Here is a 16,705-nt window from a genome sequence, read left to right as displayed (position 1 = left end):
CAGGCAACTTCTGTTTAGAAAGAGTTGTTAAATATAAAATTATTTCCAGAAAGAGAATCACATTGAGCCTTTCATTTGTATATGTGTTAACGGAGGCAAACTTCCTTTATTTTCCTGTTGGAAGAAGCTGTAGATGCACCTTATATACACAGATGGAGTCGATCAATTTGCACTTGTTCTCAACTGAAGACATTTAACAGTCAACAGAAACACATTTCAAAGTTTAGCCTGGAGTGCCCTCTGCTGGTTATACAAATTAAAAGCATAGTAATACACCTCACTATTCACACACAGATGGAACTTACTTCTGTTTTAAAGTTAATCGGGCCAAACCAAATACCACGCCCCTTATAAATGCAATTATATAATTATAAGTAGATTTTTTATAGTGAATGATAGCATATATTCTCAGATTGATGATAGGTAAGTAGGTACATTGACAGATTGACAGATTTGATCGACTGATAGATAACAGATGAAAGATAGATGATTGATAGAGATAATTGATTGACCAGAGATTATCTTCACATGGTAAATTCAGCAAGTCCAAGTTCGCATTTTCAGTCTTTGATATAAACAGATTTTTTTCAGTGTCTTGTACTTAGTTGAATATAGTAACTATTCTATAATGTGATGGGTTTGAATTGTCCCCTCCCCCAAACTCGCAGGTTGAAGTCTTAACCCCCAGGACCTCAGAATGTGACATTATTAGGAGACAGGGCCACTGCAGACATAATAAGTTAAGGCGAGGCCTTGCTGGATTAGGTTCGACCCCTCATCTAACATGAATGACATCCCTCTAAGAGGGGGACAGCTGAATGCATGCACACACACAAACGCACGCACACACACAAACACACACACACACAAGCGTGTACCCAGGGAGAATATCGCGAGAAGGCGGCGGGGTGCAGGCGCACTTCTACAAACCACAGAGCACCAGAGGCGGCCAGCAACCCCACGAGAGCCAGGCGAGGGGCCTGGAGCGCATTCTTCCCCACAGCTTCAGAAGGAATCAGCTCCAAACCACATGTTGACCTCCAATTTCTAGCCTCCAGAGCTGTGAGAGAAAATACGTTTCTGTTTTTCTCCACCACCAGTCTGAGGTGTTCTGAAATGAAGTCCAAGGAAGCGAGAGCACAGTGAGAAATGCGGCAGTCGTGGCACAGCAAGGTTCGGTGAGGGGCAGTGCAGTGACCACACCTGCTGGTGCCCGGGGTGGACCCCCAGCTCCGCAGAGGCTGCCTGGGGAGAAACTGCCACAAGCCTCTGCAGTGACAGCATCATCCCCACTCACATGGGAACCTGGCACTCGAGAGCAGGGCAGGCAGGCGGGAGGGACAGAGCGTGAATTCAAACCCTGCCTCTTCTGCCACGTGCGCTGCCTCCTAGCTCCAGCGTATGTGAACGTGCATACGTCTGCATGCACACGCACGCGTACGCATGCACACAAGTGCACGCGCATGCATGTATACACACACGCACGCATGCCAGGAATACTCTCTCCCACATGCATCCATGCACACACAATACGCACATTCACACGCACACAGACACACGTGTGCTTTACACAGGCACACACAGGCAGCACACTCTCTCGCACACACAGAGCCACAGTTACTTATACACAGCCCAATGACAGGAAGAAAGACCAGAGTTTAAATACATTTCTTGACAAAATCAGTCGCCACTTGGCAGTCGCAGTCACTTCTCTTTCCAGCAGCGGAGAGGGCACGTCCCTCCCAGCACAGGGCTCCACACGGCATCGCTTCCTCTGGTGCTTTCTGCAGCAAGGAAAGATGCAGGAGTGAGGACTGTGTAACAGTCTGAGGTACCGTCTTTTTTTCATGTGAATACATTCGTATAGATGTGACTGGATTAATTTTCTGTGGCTGCTATAATAATTTGCCACAAACTGAGTGACTTAAAATAGAACACATGCACTGTCCTGGTTCTGGAGCCTGGTGTCTGACCCCCGTGTGCCTTCCACTCAGGACTTCATTTCTTGCTGAAAACAATGCTCGGAAGTTTATAAACTTGCCCAGATGGAGGAATGCTCTGTTTCCCTATTTACTTAGAGTGCATGCTTCAGATACAAAGAAAGGTACAATCACAATGGGAAAAGGAATTTCAGTGTAGTCTCTAAGACATTTAGGCCCTCAATAGATGTGCCATTTTTATTATTCTATGAGATAGCAGACTCAGAACTAAGAGAGGACAGGATGAACTTGGATTTTAACTGCGCCTCTTTTGAGCTCACTGCTGTTAACGTGGTACAAATCTACTGGCAAAGGTTATCATCGAAATATATTAAAAGTCCACCTAAGTCACAAGGGAGGGAATGTAGGATTTCTGAGAAAATCTTGTCACCTGCATTTAAACATTTAAGGGACGTTAAATATCGCTTCTGATCTGCGCGCCACCAGGGGGCACTGCCGAGCTGAGAAGGACACCAAGGACCTTAAATACATTGTCAGACAGCTTCAGGGGAAAATGGGAGTGGCAGGTGGGGACTCCGTCAGGATCTTACCCAGATCTTTGGGGACGGCAAGGGAGTGTCTCATGAGGCCAGTTTAACAGTGTGGACACAAGATCTCTAGACACTTTTCACTTGCAATGATTTTCTCCTTTTCCAAAATCGTCTCTGAGCGAGTGACTCTCCACTTCCTGATTCACTACTCTTTACTGAGAAGTTTTATCATCCCCTTTGGTGGGGAACAGACAGAGTCACGTCCACATTTGGTTGTTTCTTGGGTTCTGGGTAAATGGCCCCAGGAAGCCACTGCCCGTGGTCCAGGAAGGCTCTTCCGGGAACCCCGGCCAGAGACTGGGCAGGGGAGGGGGGGCCCAGGGAACTCAGGGGGAGCAAGCCTGAGAAGACTGACCAGGTCAGACACTGGCCCTCCAGGTCCCCCCGCCCCTGGGGAGCAGAGCGGGCCTGGAGCAGGCAGGCCAAGGACGCAGGGCTGGGAGGAGGCAGCTCCCCAGACTCTCAGCTTTCACTACCTTCCCTCGCTCCACAGCGTGACACTTGTTACTGCTGTCAAATTACCTGATGTTGGCATCGCAACACGTCTAGATTTGTTGACCTACCACGTATGCTGCACGGGGCATGAGAACCCAGCAATCAGACACTTGGTGTCTCTGCCCCTGACCCTGTTGGTCCCCCGTCTCTCTGCTGCGTGAATGGCCCTGCACCCTACCACAGGGCGTTTTGTGCTGTCCCATCCTGCTAGGCACGGGCGAGCCTGCCTGAGGACAGAGGATGGGCCCCCCTCCTGCACGCGCGCTGTAGTTCCCTGAAGACAGGCGCACCGAGGTGTCGTCACTCCTCAGCGCTAACTGGATGCGCCCTGGGCACGACCTGCTAAGCCCCGCTAAGCCCCGCCTTACCTCCCACCCACCGGGAGAAGGCTCGGTCGCGCCAGACCGCGGAGCCCTCGCCCAGGTGCTGGTGCAGCCCAGGCGGGCCGTGCCTGGACACACGCACAGCCACGCTCACGCTGGTGACCAGGTCACGCAGAATCAGGCTTTCTAGTGGTTTCCACCTCTGGCTTCTTGTCCACCACTTACCCCCAAATCGGGGTCTCACTCTCACCCATCGCAGATGGCAGAAGTGGCAGTGAGCCCCTTGTCCCCCCATTCTCCTCCCCACACCTTCACCTGTCCTTGGACGTGGGGCGGGGCAGTGCTGCCCACGGTCAGGTCTCTCCGAATGGCGCCTGCACCCGCCCGCCTGACTGGCCTCACGTCTCCAGGGCTCTCTGACGCGCACCTGCCTTGCTTGTCTCCCAAGAAGATAACCCAAGAGAATCCGAGCTGCCCGGCCCCTTGACATCCCTGGCAGACTCCACGTGGAGACTCTGGGGCAGTGTCTCCCCAGCTCATCTCAGAGGACGGATGGGCTCTGACGGGGCCTCAGCTCGGCCTCTTCCTCACCCACTGTGGGGCTGGGTCCTCAAGCCTCTCATCACATCTGTGTAAGGGCTCCTGGGAAAAAAAGCTAGGGCCACAGCCTCCAAATCTCATGTATGTACTATACGTACGATGCTCAGATCTAGAGACAAACATCTGGGTGGAACAGCCGTCTTCAAATACGTGAAGGTCTGTCCTGCAGGAAGAGGGGAAACAGAATGACTGGGTTCAGAGCCGTCAACATTCCTCCTCAAGACGTGACTGCGCCCAGGATACCAAGTCCTGTCTCCGTCCCTTCAGTGAGAGCATTTATTGAATATATTTCTTAGAGTTTAACATATAAACATGCTTTCAGTGTCTGCTACCTGCTCCGGAATATCTCTTCTATAGATACTTGCTCCTCTGTACTGACATCTCCAGTGTTCCCACGAGAGAGTTACCTCTTTAAAACAAGGACTTTGTCCTTAAGAGCACCCAGCATAGTGGTTATCGTTTTTAGAAAAGAAAGGGAAGAAGCCATAAAGTAGATGTTAAGGAAAGATTTGAAGAATGAAAAACAATGTGTGAAGTTTCCTAAAAGACATTCCGTTCAAAATGTGTAGCAGCCTGCTGGGAAGTCTCCAGTATTTGCCACCATGTCAATACCAGAATTTGTGAGTATCTTCAGAGAAAAAGAAAAACCTTAGGAATGGAGGAATTAAGAAAAAAGAGTTCAGAAATTTAATTAAATATTTGCAAATGTGGGAAAAAGAAGGATCTACACAAAAATATTCATGTGTTCATCTTTGATGAAAAAGGCAGTTGGATATGCACTCGTTTCATGTTTCTGTATTTTCCATATTTTCTTTAACAAACGTAGTTTTAATTTAAAAAAACTAAAATATGTAAATACAAAACAAGTAGATAAAAGACTTATATTCTGAGATTCATAAAAAATAATATGGAAATCATTGTCTTTGATGCTTTCCTATAAATATAACTATGAAAATCTCCTTTGACTCATATATAATATGAGTTTGAAATTTGGCTCAGGGCTCCCTGGAGTTTTAAAGCGTCTGCAGCCCCACAGTGCACGTCCTGAGAGGAAGAAGGGCCAGTGGAAGTTACTGCATTTTGAGTCCAGTGATGTAACCTGGAGTCGGGCACTGAAATTGGATCTAAATGTGGATGGACGCACCTGAGGCGGCGTAGGTCCATTCGGACTGACAGTGAGGGGCAGCACTTGTGTCCCGCCTTGTGCCCCGCCTTGTGCATGACGGCCGGCGATGGCCCTGTCCTGTCCCTGGACCATTCACAAACAGCGTGGAGGGGTAAAGGGGGTCTCATTCAGAATCCAGCCGGTGGCACTCACCTAGCAGAATTTCAGGCCCAAACCTGCACCCACCTTGAGGGAAGTCTGCCCTGGAGTTGGATCTGACTTTTCTCGGCTCTGCATCCAAGCCACACAGACGCGTGATGGAGCTAAAACCGTGCCTGCCTTGTCACAGGAGAACAGTTAGCAAACACAAGCCTTACCACGATGGGCTTCCTTCTCCTGGAAAACAAAGCCATGTTTCAGGTCCTGCACGTCCTGGAGGAGTCAGTTTGGCAAAGTGTTGGCTAAGCCTGAGTCCCTGGTGTGGAAAGGGAGACGTGTCTGGATCATACAGGCAGGGGCCGTCGGTGGATTAAAGAGGCTCCTGCTAACAGGCTGTCGTGACAGAGCAGTGGCTATGCGAAGGCAGAAGTAAACGCTACGTAAGTACGCACTTAGTTATAATACCTAAATATGCAGGCTTGGTCTTTGCTCATGTCTCGTGCCCCCGAGGGTGGGATGACGCGCACAGGTATTCCCACCAGGACATCCAGCCGCACGGACCTGCGCGGGGCCCACTGCGGTCCCCGAGGGTCGGCGCTGCCTGCCCCGGAGACAGAGCGGAGGCGGGCCCCCCGCGCATGCGTGCTCTGCCCCCCGCGCATGCGTGCTCTGCCCCCCGCGCATGCGTGCTCTGCCCCCCGCGCATGCGTGCTCTCCCCCCGCGCATGCGTGCTCTCCCCCCGCGCATGCGTGCTCTCCCCCCGCGCATGCGTGCCCTCCCTCCCGGCACCCGCGCTGGGCGCCCCGCGCGCGCCCCCGAAGGCGTGTCCCCAGCTGTGTCACCCACTCCTCCTCCTGTCCCGCCAGTGTGGCTCTGCTTAGGGGAGATTGTAAAGATAACATCATTAATGAGGTTTTTTAAGTCATACATCCCCTTTTCACCTTCAGAGTTTTTACACGTCGGCAAGAGGCCAGAAGCGTTACCGACTTGGGGCGCCTGCAGCCCAGGCTCGGGCTGGAAGGCGCAACGTGCCGGCCACGCCCGGAGCTCCCGGGCTCCGGCCGTGTCACGGTTTCACGCGGCTTGCGCACGCTTCTGGTTTCTATGACTGCGTAAGAGACGTCCCCACATTTGGCGGCATTAAGCAAAAACCATGGTATGATGCTCATGGATTCCGTGGGCCAGGAATTTGGACGTGACCCAGGGGGCTGGCTTATCCCTGGTCCCCCACCGAGGGCATATGGGGCCTCGGCTAGGAAGACCGGTACGGCTGGAGTCCTCTGCAGGTCCCTTCCCCCTCGTGGCCGGCGGGGCGCAGCCTCCCTGGCCTCTCCTCGGGACCTGCCTGCTCTAGGTGCCCGGAGACGTTCTTCAGAGGAGCTGGATCCTTTTCAAAATTTCATTTCAGAAGTTCTGCCACACTGTCTTGGTGGAAGGGCACAGAGCCCCACCCAGGTTCAAGCGGAGGGACGTAGACCCCAGTTCTCCAGGGAAGGCTGGCCCTCTGTCATTTTGGCAGTCTGTCAGTGCGCCTGTCTGCTTGGACAGTGAGGAACGGTCTCCTCTGTTTAGCCTGGTGCACCCCCCGCGTGTGTTTGCTTCAAACTCGGGATACACCACAGATTCGGGGGGTGAGGGTCTCTCCACCAGTGATGCCACTTCATGTTACAACAGAGTTCCTCAGAGTTTCTACCAGAATAGTTCTCAAGGAAGGAGAGAAAACTTTTACCAAATTACACTGATTCTTTATGTTTCCCTCCAACTTCTACTCTCTTGTCATATTGAAACAGGAAGATATTTGGCCAAAATCCCAGATCTCACAGCTCCTTCCTCCTCGAGCTCCAGGGAAGATGGATGAGCTGGGATGACAGTGCCAAGCCGGGGAGGGACGTTTATGAGCTCCGAGCCCTGGTCCCAGTCCCAGTGCCTGAGCCAGCCACTGACATGCCTCATTCTGTCAGAATGGCCTGCTACTGGACTGTCTCCCCGGAGACGGCAGATTCCCTGACGGCAATGGAACCTGGTGTTTGAATCTGCACCCTCAGCGTGGAACCCTAGGGCCTGCCAAGTGCGACAACAAAGACTTCCCCCGTGAAAGCGTTCCTGCAGTGTGGCAGCGTGGGAGGGGCGCGGGTAGAACTGTGTGTTCTGTGGGCTTGGGGACCGCGGTTTCAGAAGGGCGGGCACGTCGCGCCAGCCTGAGATTCCCTGTGAGCTACGACTGTCGGGCTGCCTGGAGTTCTCGCACCACCAGCCACCCGTCTCCACCCCACCCCAGTTCTGGGGCTAAGGCGTCCCCTCCTCCTGCTTCCCAGGGTTGTGCAAGGCTGGCCCCCCGGGCAGACAGGGAAGTGTGGAGTCAAGAACCTTCCAGATGCAGCGAGAGCTCAGCTCCTGAAGGTGCCAGGGAGAGAGACGCTGAGCTGCGAGGGGTTCAGGGAGGAGAAACGGATCCCTTCAAGTCCATACCCCGGGGGGCAGAGCAAGGCAGTGCGGGGAATTTGCCCACCACCCGCAGTTAACTGGTTCTGCCCAGAAGTGTCTCTGCAGAAGAAGTACTAACCTCACCTCAGAGGCGGGGGACAGGACGCTAGGGAGGTTACGCAGCCTGTCCAGATAACAGAGGCTCTGTGGTGACAGTCCGGACAGCCGGGGTTTGGTGGGAGGGAGCATGCGGTGGCCAAGGCCAGGATGAAAGTAGCCACCAGACCTGACACCAGCCTCAGGTGACCTGAGGCCTGTCACCACAGCCTCTGTGACTCAGCCTGCTCATGGGCAGGACCTCATGGGCCTGTGATGGGGACAATGACAGTCATGAATGCAGCTGGCATGGAGTGCAGATTTACTGAAGTTAATATAGCTGACATTCCGGGGCTGGACCCAGTCACCCTCCAGTTCCCGCGGCACTCCTGGGGCGGGAAGGAATCATGCCCACGTCTGCTAAGGGTCTTCCCACGCAGGGACGTGCCGCTCCGGGAGGTCACGGCAGGGAGGCTTGTGGGAGGGCATCACACTAAGTGGGCACCAAAACCCACAGAGCTGCCCACGCCGGGGGCATCTCCCAAGCCCCACAGCGCAGGACCTGCTGCTGTTTCGTAATTGCAACCTCCAACCTTCAGGCTGGCGTGAGATGCGTAAGGAAACTGGGGAGGGGAGGATGTGAAAGACGCTGTGTGGTCAGGCGGCTAGGATGGCTGTCATCCTGCTCTCTGTCGCCCCCTGCTGGCCAGTCTCTGCTTCGCCTCCACCTCCTCCCCTGATCCGACCCCCTGGATCATGGGGCTTAACCAGCACCAGCCTGCGTGCCTTCCCAGGCCCCAGCCTCTGGTTTCCCTGGTAACTGCTGCGCCAGCCTCTGACTGGCAGCCTCCTTAGCAGGGCTGCCACCGGTCCTGCCTGCTGTTTCCTGTGCACGGTGGGGCGTCGCCCAGGATCTTTTGTTCGATAAACCGTTGACGTCGCCTGCTGTCTCCAGGCTCATCCTCCTGCCGCACGGCTGCACAATTACAAGGCTGAGGTGCAGCCCAACAGCCATTTATAAATAACAATAACAAGAATAATAATAATATAAATACTTACTTTTTTTATTTTCAAAAGTTACAATTTGATTTTTTCTTTGAATCCACTATTTATTTTATTTCTGTATTTATTTTTAAATTTTTTCCTTTTGATTTTTGCTTAAAGTTTTTAAAACTTCACCCACCTGAAACAAAATAAACCACAGTTACCTGCCCTAGGCCTTTTCAGAGACTCTCTGGGCCCGCTATCAGGTGACAGGTGTGTTATACACTTAGGGGTGTCTGCTTATGTGTGCAACTACCTACTCATTTGTGCACTGGTGTCAAACTCGTCATTTGCAACTTTGTTTGGTTTGGTTTGGTTTGGTAATTATTTATTCTGCCATGAAAAGAACCCTTGCTGCCTTGTCTGTACTTTGGTCCAGGGCTCAGACGAGAAGACGAGGCAGAGACTGCTGTTGCTGGGAGTCAGCGATATTGTAAATAGTGCCCCCTGCCCTCGGCCCTTAATCAGAGTTTGCTGTGTTCGCTGTTTGCATTAACTGACTCAGAACTCTGTGCTCTTGCTGGCTTGCTTGCTTGCTTTCAGGAATCCTGCGGGGCCGTGGGGCGCGGGGTTGGAGACAGGAGCATCCCGCTGTTAGGAGCCTGCGAGGCTAGCTCTTGAGGCCCGTCTCCATGGCAACTGCCCACGGTCTTGGCCTGTTTTCCCAAGGTCAGCAGCTGGTTGGCTGGCAAGGGCACATTTTTCTTTTTAATCTTTAACTTCACAATTGTAAATATTTGCTTGCTCTTTTCTCTTTTTTTAACAATAATTTTTTTAAGTTTCTTTGGAGAAGGAGCTTTGAAATGATTGCTTTGCTTTGAAAGAAATGACCAGAAAATCCCCTCTCTGCAGCCCTGCAGCAACTACTAATGCTATTAATCTGCCCAGCAAACCTTCTCAGGGTTGTTATAGCACCGAGGTGAGAATGCTTGGCTAGAGAGGTTCCTGTCCTCCCTGGGGGGTCAGGGCCCACGACCCACAAAGCCCTGGGCTGCCCGCCTTTACCTTTCTCTCTGCAGAGAACATCCAGCCAACCCTCCCCCTGCCCGTGCTCTCTCCCAGCTCGTCCTCACAAGGGTGCAGGGCCAGGAAGCCCGGAGGCCTCCATTTCCTCCCTGATTTGAAGACTCTGCACACTCGGCTGGGCCAGTGGATGGAAAGGTGAGCTCTCCCCACTGTAAGTACCGAGGTCCCCTGGGCCTTCCACGGCATCTCGCGATTTCCCTCTGTTTCCACCAACTCCTGTGTCTCCTGGGGGGTGGGGAGGGTGCCAGCTTCCTCCCTCCTAAAACTTGAGCTCCAACAGAGATTCACATTTTAGTCTTGCCAACCAGCCCCTCACTTGATTCCAAATCAAAAGCAACAGGTAGCAAGAGGGATGCAAATCAGGCGGCGGCCCTGACTGATGGAGAACCTGAACTCCTGTGAATTCCCATCTCGTTGTCAGTATTCTCATTAGTGAACTGTTTCTTTACAAGGACTGCAGGCCAGGTGACAGACTGGCCCTGTGTCTGTCCCCAGCAGCACGTCTGCTGGTGATCTCAGCGTGACGACTGTGGGTGCAGGCAGCACCCCAGCCAAACAGCCAGCAGGTGCAGGGTGGACGCTGACTCAGTCCCGGGCGGGTGTGGGATCCAGTGCCTTCATCCGAAGGAAGGGGGTCCGTTCAGGCCGGCGCAGCAGCGGGCAATGACTGCCCCGTGGGCGCTGGGCACGTTCCTTAGGCTCCTCGTATGTGTATGTCTCTCTGAGTCATCCGCCCGCTGTCTTGGCAGGTCAGGCTGAGGGGTGATGGCCTCTTTGCAGAGCTTCCTCCAGAATCAGGTGAAGCGCTGGCTCTGGAGTTGAGGGCCTGGAGGTTGGCCCCTGCCATGTCCAGCTGTCCCTCCCCTCAGATCCAAGAAGGACTGACTGCGTTCCTATGCCACCAGGGGAGAGTCCATGCCCCTGAAGTGGCTGCAAGAGCCCTGCTCTCCCTGGGGGGCGTGACAGGGCTGGAAAGTGGTCACGGTTAGGTGACACGGTGCAATGGCCCTGCTCTCCTGAGAAGCGCAGCCCGGATGGACACAGGTGCATTGGCAGCCCGTCACCCCGGCCCAATGGTGAGAGGGGACTTGGGCAGAGGAAGTGCGCTGGTGAGGAAGCAAGCCCTCTGGAGGGAGAGACAGCCAGGCCCAGAGGGCGGGCTGGACACTGCCCGCGAAGGAGGCCCAGGGGGCCTTCTGGACGAAGAGCAGATGCACTTCGGCAGGGGCTGCATGCTCCCAGTGGGGCTGGGACGGTGTGGGCAGGACCCAGTGATGGCACCGCCTCGGCAGTGCCACTGAATTAACTGAAAAACTCGTAGAAGCTCCAGCCAAGAGCAAGCACACCTTAGACGCTGGCAGACCGCAGGGAGACCAAGCCCACCGTCCGGTCAGCCCCACGCACAGTGGTGACCCCTCAGCAGACCACTGATGCTCATTCCCAAATGCCTCTCTGTCTTATTAGACTCCCGTGTGCTAGTCAGTCACAGTCACCCGTAAGCCAAGCGAGTCACTGAATAGCAGATGGAACCAAACTGGGGCGTGGTCACCATGTGGGGGGAACCCTGCCTTTTGGCCTCAGTGTCAGGCCTACTGGTCTGTCTAGGACTTGTGGGATTTTAAAAATTGGAAGCCCCCTGTTCCAGAAAGTCTCCCATCCAAGGCCCATCAAGCTAGGACAGTTGGTCACCCAAATTTGGAAATGTTAAGATCCACCCTCATGGTTACAGAGGGACAGAGCATCCAAACCACGCCCACAGAAACCGTCTGGCAAGTCTCATCCCTGTTGTTCCAGGCTTGGCCAGCAGAGGGCAGCGGAGGATCATCGCTGTAACCTGGACTGGCGAGCCACGGTTGGAACCCCCAAGGACAGGCCATCCCACGTCTCAGGTCCAGGCCTCTTTCATGGGAGAGATCATGGATTCCCATATACTTTCTTGTAGTGGAACGGTTCAGTCATAATCCATCATCGTATATTTTAGCACTGTCTTTAATGTTTAGATAGTATGTACGCAGCATGTGATACTTGCATCCAAGCCCTCAAGCAGAGGTGGCCTATCGCCAGGACGCTCTTGGTTGCTGTTGTCACAGGCTGTTTTAAGTTAGAAAGCAGAATAGCAGCAGTGACTACTGTGGACGTGCACTTTGCTCCTCAGTGCTCCGCTTTGCAGTATTGGACTGTCCATTTGGCTGTTACAGAGGAACTCCCAGCTACAATTAGTGATTTTTGCCGTAATAGTGTTATTAATCTATGCCTACTCTAGTGATGGGCTCTGTGTGCTACACTTCAATATCTTTAAGCTTGGGCAAGTGACAAGTCTTTTTAAAAGAAGTGTGGTTTGCAAGGGTCATACACCGTGTTCAAGTGGAATTTATCCCAGAAGTGCAAGGATTTTTCAGTATCTGCAAGTCAATGTGACACACTCCATGAACAAACTGAAGAATAAATAAAAGCCATATGATCATCTTAATAGATGCAGGAAACGCTTTTGGCAAAATTCAACACCCATTTATGATGAAAACTCTCTAGAAAGTAGGTATGGAGGGAGTACATCTCAACATAGTAAAAGCCACACATGACAGACCCACAGCTAACAGCAAACTCACGGATGAAAGGCTGGAAGCATTTCCTCTAAGATCAGGAATAAAATAAGGATTCCCACTCTTACCACTTTTATTAAACATAGTATTAGAAGCCCTCACCACAGCAATCAAACAAGAAAAAGAATCCGAACTGGGAAGGAAGAAGTCAAACTGCCACTATTTGCAGATGACATAACACTATACATAGAAAATTCTAAAGGAGTCACCAGAAAACTGCTAGAACTCATCGAGGAGTTCAGCGAAGTTGTAGGACACAAAATTAATACACAGAAGTTTGTTTCATTTCCATACACTTACAACTACAAAGTATCAGAAAGAGAAATTAAGGAAACAATCCCATTTACCAAACATCAAAAAATAAACCTACCCAAGGAGGTGAAAAACCTGTGCTCAGAAAACTGTAAGACACTGGTGAAAGGCACTGAAGATGACACGAACATTGAAAGATATGCCATGTTCTTGGATTAGAAGAATTAATACAGTTAAAATGATCATACGACCCAAGGCAAGCTACAGATTCAATGCAATCCCTATCAAAATATCTATGATGTTTTTCACTGAACTGGAACACTTTTTTTAATTTCTATGAAAACACAAAAGATACCAAATAACCAAAACAACCTTGAGAAGGAAGAGCAGAGCTGGAGGCATCATGCTCCTTGACTTCAGACTATACTACGAAGCTACAATAATCACAAAACTGTGGTGCTGACACAGAAACAGACACACAGATCAATGAAACAGGATAGAAGGTCCATAAGTAAACCCACACACTCGTGGGTCAATTAGTCTATGACAAAGGAGGCAAGAATATACGATGGAGAAAAGACAATCTCTTCAGTAAGTGGTGCTGGGAAACCTGGACAGCCACCTGTAAAAGAAGGAAGTTAGAACATTTTCCCACACCACATACAAAGTAAATTCAAAGTGGATTAAAGACCTAAATGTAATACCAGAAACCATAAAATATAGGCAGTATACTCCTTGACATAAATCTGGGCAATATTTTTCGGATCTCTCTAAGGCAAGGGGACAAAAGTGAAAAGCAAATAACTAGGTCCTAATTAAACTCGAAAGATTTTACACAGCAGAGGAAACCACCATCAAACAAAAAGGCCAACTGAATGAGAAAAAATATTTGCAAATGAGATGACAGGTAAAGGGTCATTATCCAACATACATAAACAGCTCATATAACTGAACATCAAAAAACAAACAACCTCATTTAAAAAATGGGCAGAAGAACTGAACAGACATTTTTCCAAAGAAGAAATACAGGTGGCCAACAGCTCGACATCACTCATCATTAGAGAAAGATAAAACCACAGTGAGATATCACCCCACACCTGTCAGAATAGCCATCATCAAAAAGAACACAAACAACGCATGTTGATGAAAATGTGGAGAAAGGGGGCCCTTGTCCACTGCTGGTGGGAATGTTAATTGGTGCATCCGCTGTGGAAAACAGTATGGGATTTCTCAAAAAACTAAAAATAGAACTACTGTATGAACCAGGAATTCCACTCCTGCACATATAACAAAAACAAACAAACAAACAAAAAAACACTAATTCAAAAGATACATCCACGCCATTGTTCACAGCAGCACTGTTTACAAGAACCAAGATACGGGAACAACCTAAGTGCCTATCGACAGATGACTGGATAAAGAAGACATGGTGTGTCTATGCAGTGGAATATTACTCAGGCATAAAAAGAATGAAACATTGCCATTTGCAGCAACATAAATGGACTCAGAGGGTATTTTGCCAAGTGAAATAAGTCAGAAAGAAAATTACTGTGTGATCACTTATGTGTGGAATCAAAAAAAAAACCACAGCAATCTAATGAATATAACACAGAAGCAGCAGACTCACAGACACAAAGAACTAGCGGCTGCCCGGGGGGAGAAGGAAAGAGGGAGGGGCAGCCGAGGGGCAGCCTTGGGGCGGGGGATTAAAAGGTACAAACTATAAAATAAGCTACGAGGATTTATTGTACAACACGGGGAATGTAGCCAGTATTTTATAATAACTATAAACTTTAAAAATTGTGAAAAACTATACTTGAAAACTCTAACAATATAATATTGTATATCAATTATAAATCAATAAAAACTAAAACAAGATAAAATAATTCATCTCTGAAAAAAGAAACATGGTTTACTTGCACAACATGGGTCAGTTCTGAGAGATCCTTAATGTCCTTGAAGTGGTTTTTGTGGGTATAAACAGATGGCGACAGTTTTCATTGGTCCCTCTCATCCTAGCATTGGAATCAAGTCTGCTTAAGTTGTGAAGTCACATTCATGCCCTGATTTTATAGACTTGTATCTATCAGTAAACATTGTGATTCTTGGGAAAAAAAATGAAAGATGAGGTTAATCTGTGTCTGTGAGAGGGCTACAAAGTCACATCTCCTGGTATGTTTTCAGAGTAAAGTCTTCATTGAAATTATTTGTTTTATTGTATCTGAAGGGTGAAGATGTCTTGCAGTTTAGCAGAAATGACACCCTGTGATTTTGGAAAATATAAAAGAACATGACATGCTTTCATCTGGAATGTGAACAAGACAAGCCCTTAAAAGTCTGGGGCTGGTTTGTGGCTGGGAGAGGCCGAGGCTGTTTAACAAAGCCACTCCGCGATCCGGGTGGAGACGTCTGGTCAAGAGGGAGGTGACCACCAGAGCAGACAGCAGCCTCAGCTGGAGCCACAACGGCCTTGGTACCGTCCTGTGCACTTACACAGATTCCTCCTCTCGTCCTGAGGCCTGCAGGTGCCTACGGCCCACGTGACGGGGGCAGCTGAAGTCCCATCGGCCCAGGAGTGGGCGTCCGGCCTGGGCTCCTGCCCCAGCCCTGCTGTGCCCGCGCAGCTCTGCGCACACACCCGCCTCGTGCGGCAGGCACCTAGACCAGCACCCATGCCCGGGGAGCCGGCCGCTCCGGGTGAGCCTGTGTCCCGCATCAGGGAGCAGAGCAGGCCGGCTGAAGCCTGGGGTCCGCCCCACCAGCTCCGGGTGCTGGGTTCCCGCCGTTTCACTCATTTCCATAGTAGTGCCTGGCACGTGGCAGACCCTTAATAAACCTTTGTTGGACGAGTGGTTATCCCAACAGGCTGGTTCTCAAGAACACGGTCCCAGGAGAGTTTAGTCTGTTTTATCCCCAAGCACCTCGCATCGCATCACATTTTATCAGCTTCCTAAGGCTGCCCTAACAGGTTGCCACAATTGGCATGGCTTAAACCAACAGGGTCGCATCCCTCACAGTCCTGGAGGCCAGAAGCCCAAAATCAAGGCATTGGCAGCACCACTGTCTCCCCACGGCTCCAGGGGAGGGGTCCTCCTTGGCCCTCCGGCTGCTGCTGGTTGCTGGCAGTCCTCTGCATTCCCTGGCTTGTGGCTGCCTCCCTCCGATTTTGATTTCTGCTTTCACATCTCATTCTCTGCCTCCCTGTGTCTCCCAGTGTCCAAATCTGCCTGTTTCTTGGAAGGACACTGTCACTGGGTTAATCACACCCTCATCCAGGACGATCTCTCCTCAACGCTCACCTTAGTTACATCTGCAAAGACCCAATTTCCAGATAAGGTCATGCTCTGAGGTGCCAGGGAGTGTGAATTTTCTGCTCGCGTCAGAATGGCAGCCCCTGCGGACGCACTGACTTGGCAGTCCTGCATTCACTGCTTTGCTTGTGTTTTCACAGTTTATTCTCAGCACCACCCAGTGAGGCAGGTACTAGTGTCATCGTGCCCATTCTGCAGGCAGGAAAACTGATGTCACTTGTCTGAGGTCTCAAAGCTGAAAGGCGGCAGACCCAGGACTAGCGTCCAAGTGGACACGAGATGCTGACCCTTCTGAGCGCTAGGCAGAGGTGCCCAGAGCACTCCCCATCCAGGACGACTCTCCAGCCCTCAGCTCTGCTGGGAAATGCTCTGACACCTTTAACAAATGATTAGAAGTAACTGAAATTTAATTCTGTGGCTACTTTAAAAATGCTGTCATGTCCAGAAAATGAATATGGGAAAAGAACAAAGCCAGCTGTTGACATCCAGATGTCCACCCCCTCTGGAAAACCCTTGGCCTGCCACACACCGGAGGGAGTTCTCACTAATCTCAGGTTCCCCGACGTGCCAAATATGAGATCTTCGCAGCCTTCCAGGCTACAATGTGGAGGAGCACAAGGGAGGGCAAAACAAATGATACAAGCGTTTAGGTCTTCACAGGGCTCCTAGCCAGATGCTCCAGTGCATTTAGGTGACAACTGTGGCCTAAGACCTAAAACGTAGGCCCCGTATGGGTTCT

General features: G+C 50.8%; 2 long non-coding RNA genes across 4 annotated transcripts; one reads left to right on the top strand and one right to left on the bottom strand.

The window, feature by feature from the left end:
* Positions 1-1,636: 1,636 nt before the first annotated feature.
* On the bottom strand, positions 1,637-7,918 carry LOC140690066 (uncharacterized). 3 transcript variants are annotated; one of them, XR_012065258.1, is made up of 4 exons: positions 7,777-7,918; positions 5,300-5,449; positions 4,047-4,111; positions 1,637-1,784 (listed from the first exon to the last, which is right to left on the bottom strand). It is a non-coding gene; the product is annotated as an uncharacterized lncRNA (long non-coding RNA). The 3 variants fall into 3 exon arrangements; XR_012065262.1 differs by having other exon boundaries at positions 7,782-7,917; XR_012065256.1 differs by lacking the exon at positions 7,777-7,918 and adding an exon at positions 5,678-5,834.
* Positions 7,919-8,078: 160 nt separating this feature from the next.
* Positions 8,079-15,506, top strand: LOC140690063 (uncharacterized). Its single transcript, XR_012065255.1, has 3 exons — positions 8,079-8,347; positions 9,797-9,938; positions 14,883-15,506. It is a non-coding gene; the product is annotated as an uncharacterized lncRNA (long non-coding RNA).
* The last annotated feature ends 1,199 nt before the right edge of the window (positions 15,507-16,705 follow it).

The sequence above is a fragment of the Vicugna pacos genome, chromosome 3 (assembly GCF_048564905.1).
Source record: "Vicugna pacos chromosome 3, VicPac4, whole genome shotgun sequence".
In the NCBI taxonomy this organism is placed as follows: Eukaryota; Metazoa; Chordata; class Mammalia; order Artiodactyla; family Camelidae; genus Vicugna; species Vicugna pacos.
Note: the sequence above shows the minus strand (reverse complement) of the source record. Positions and strands in the feature narration are given on the sequence as shown.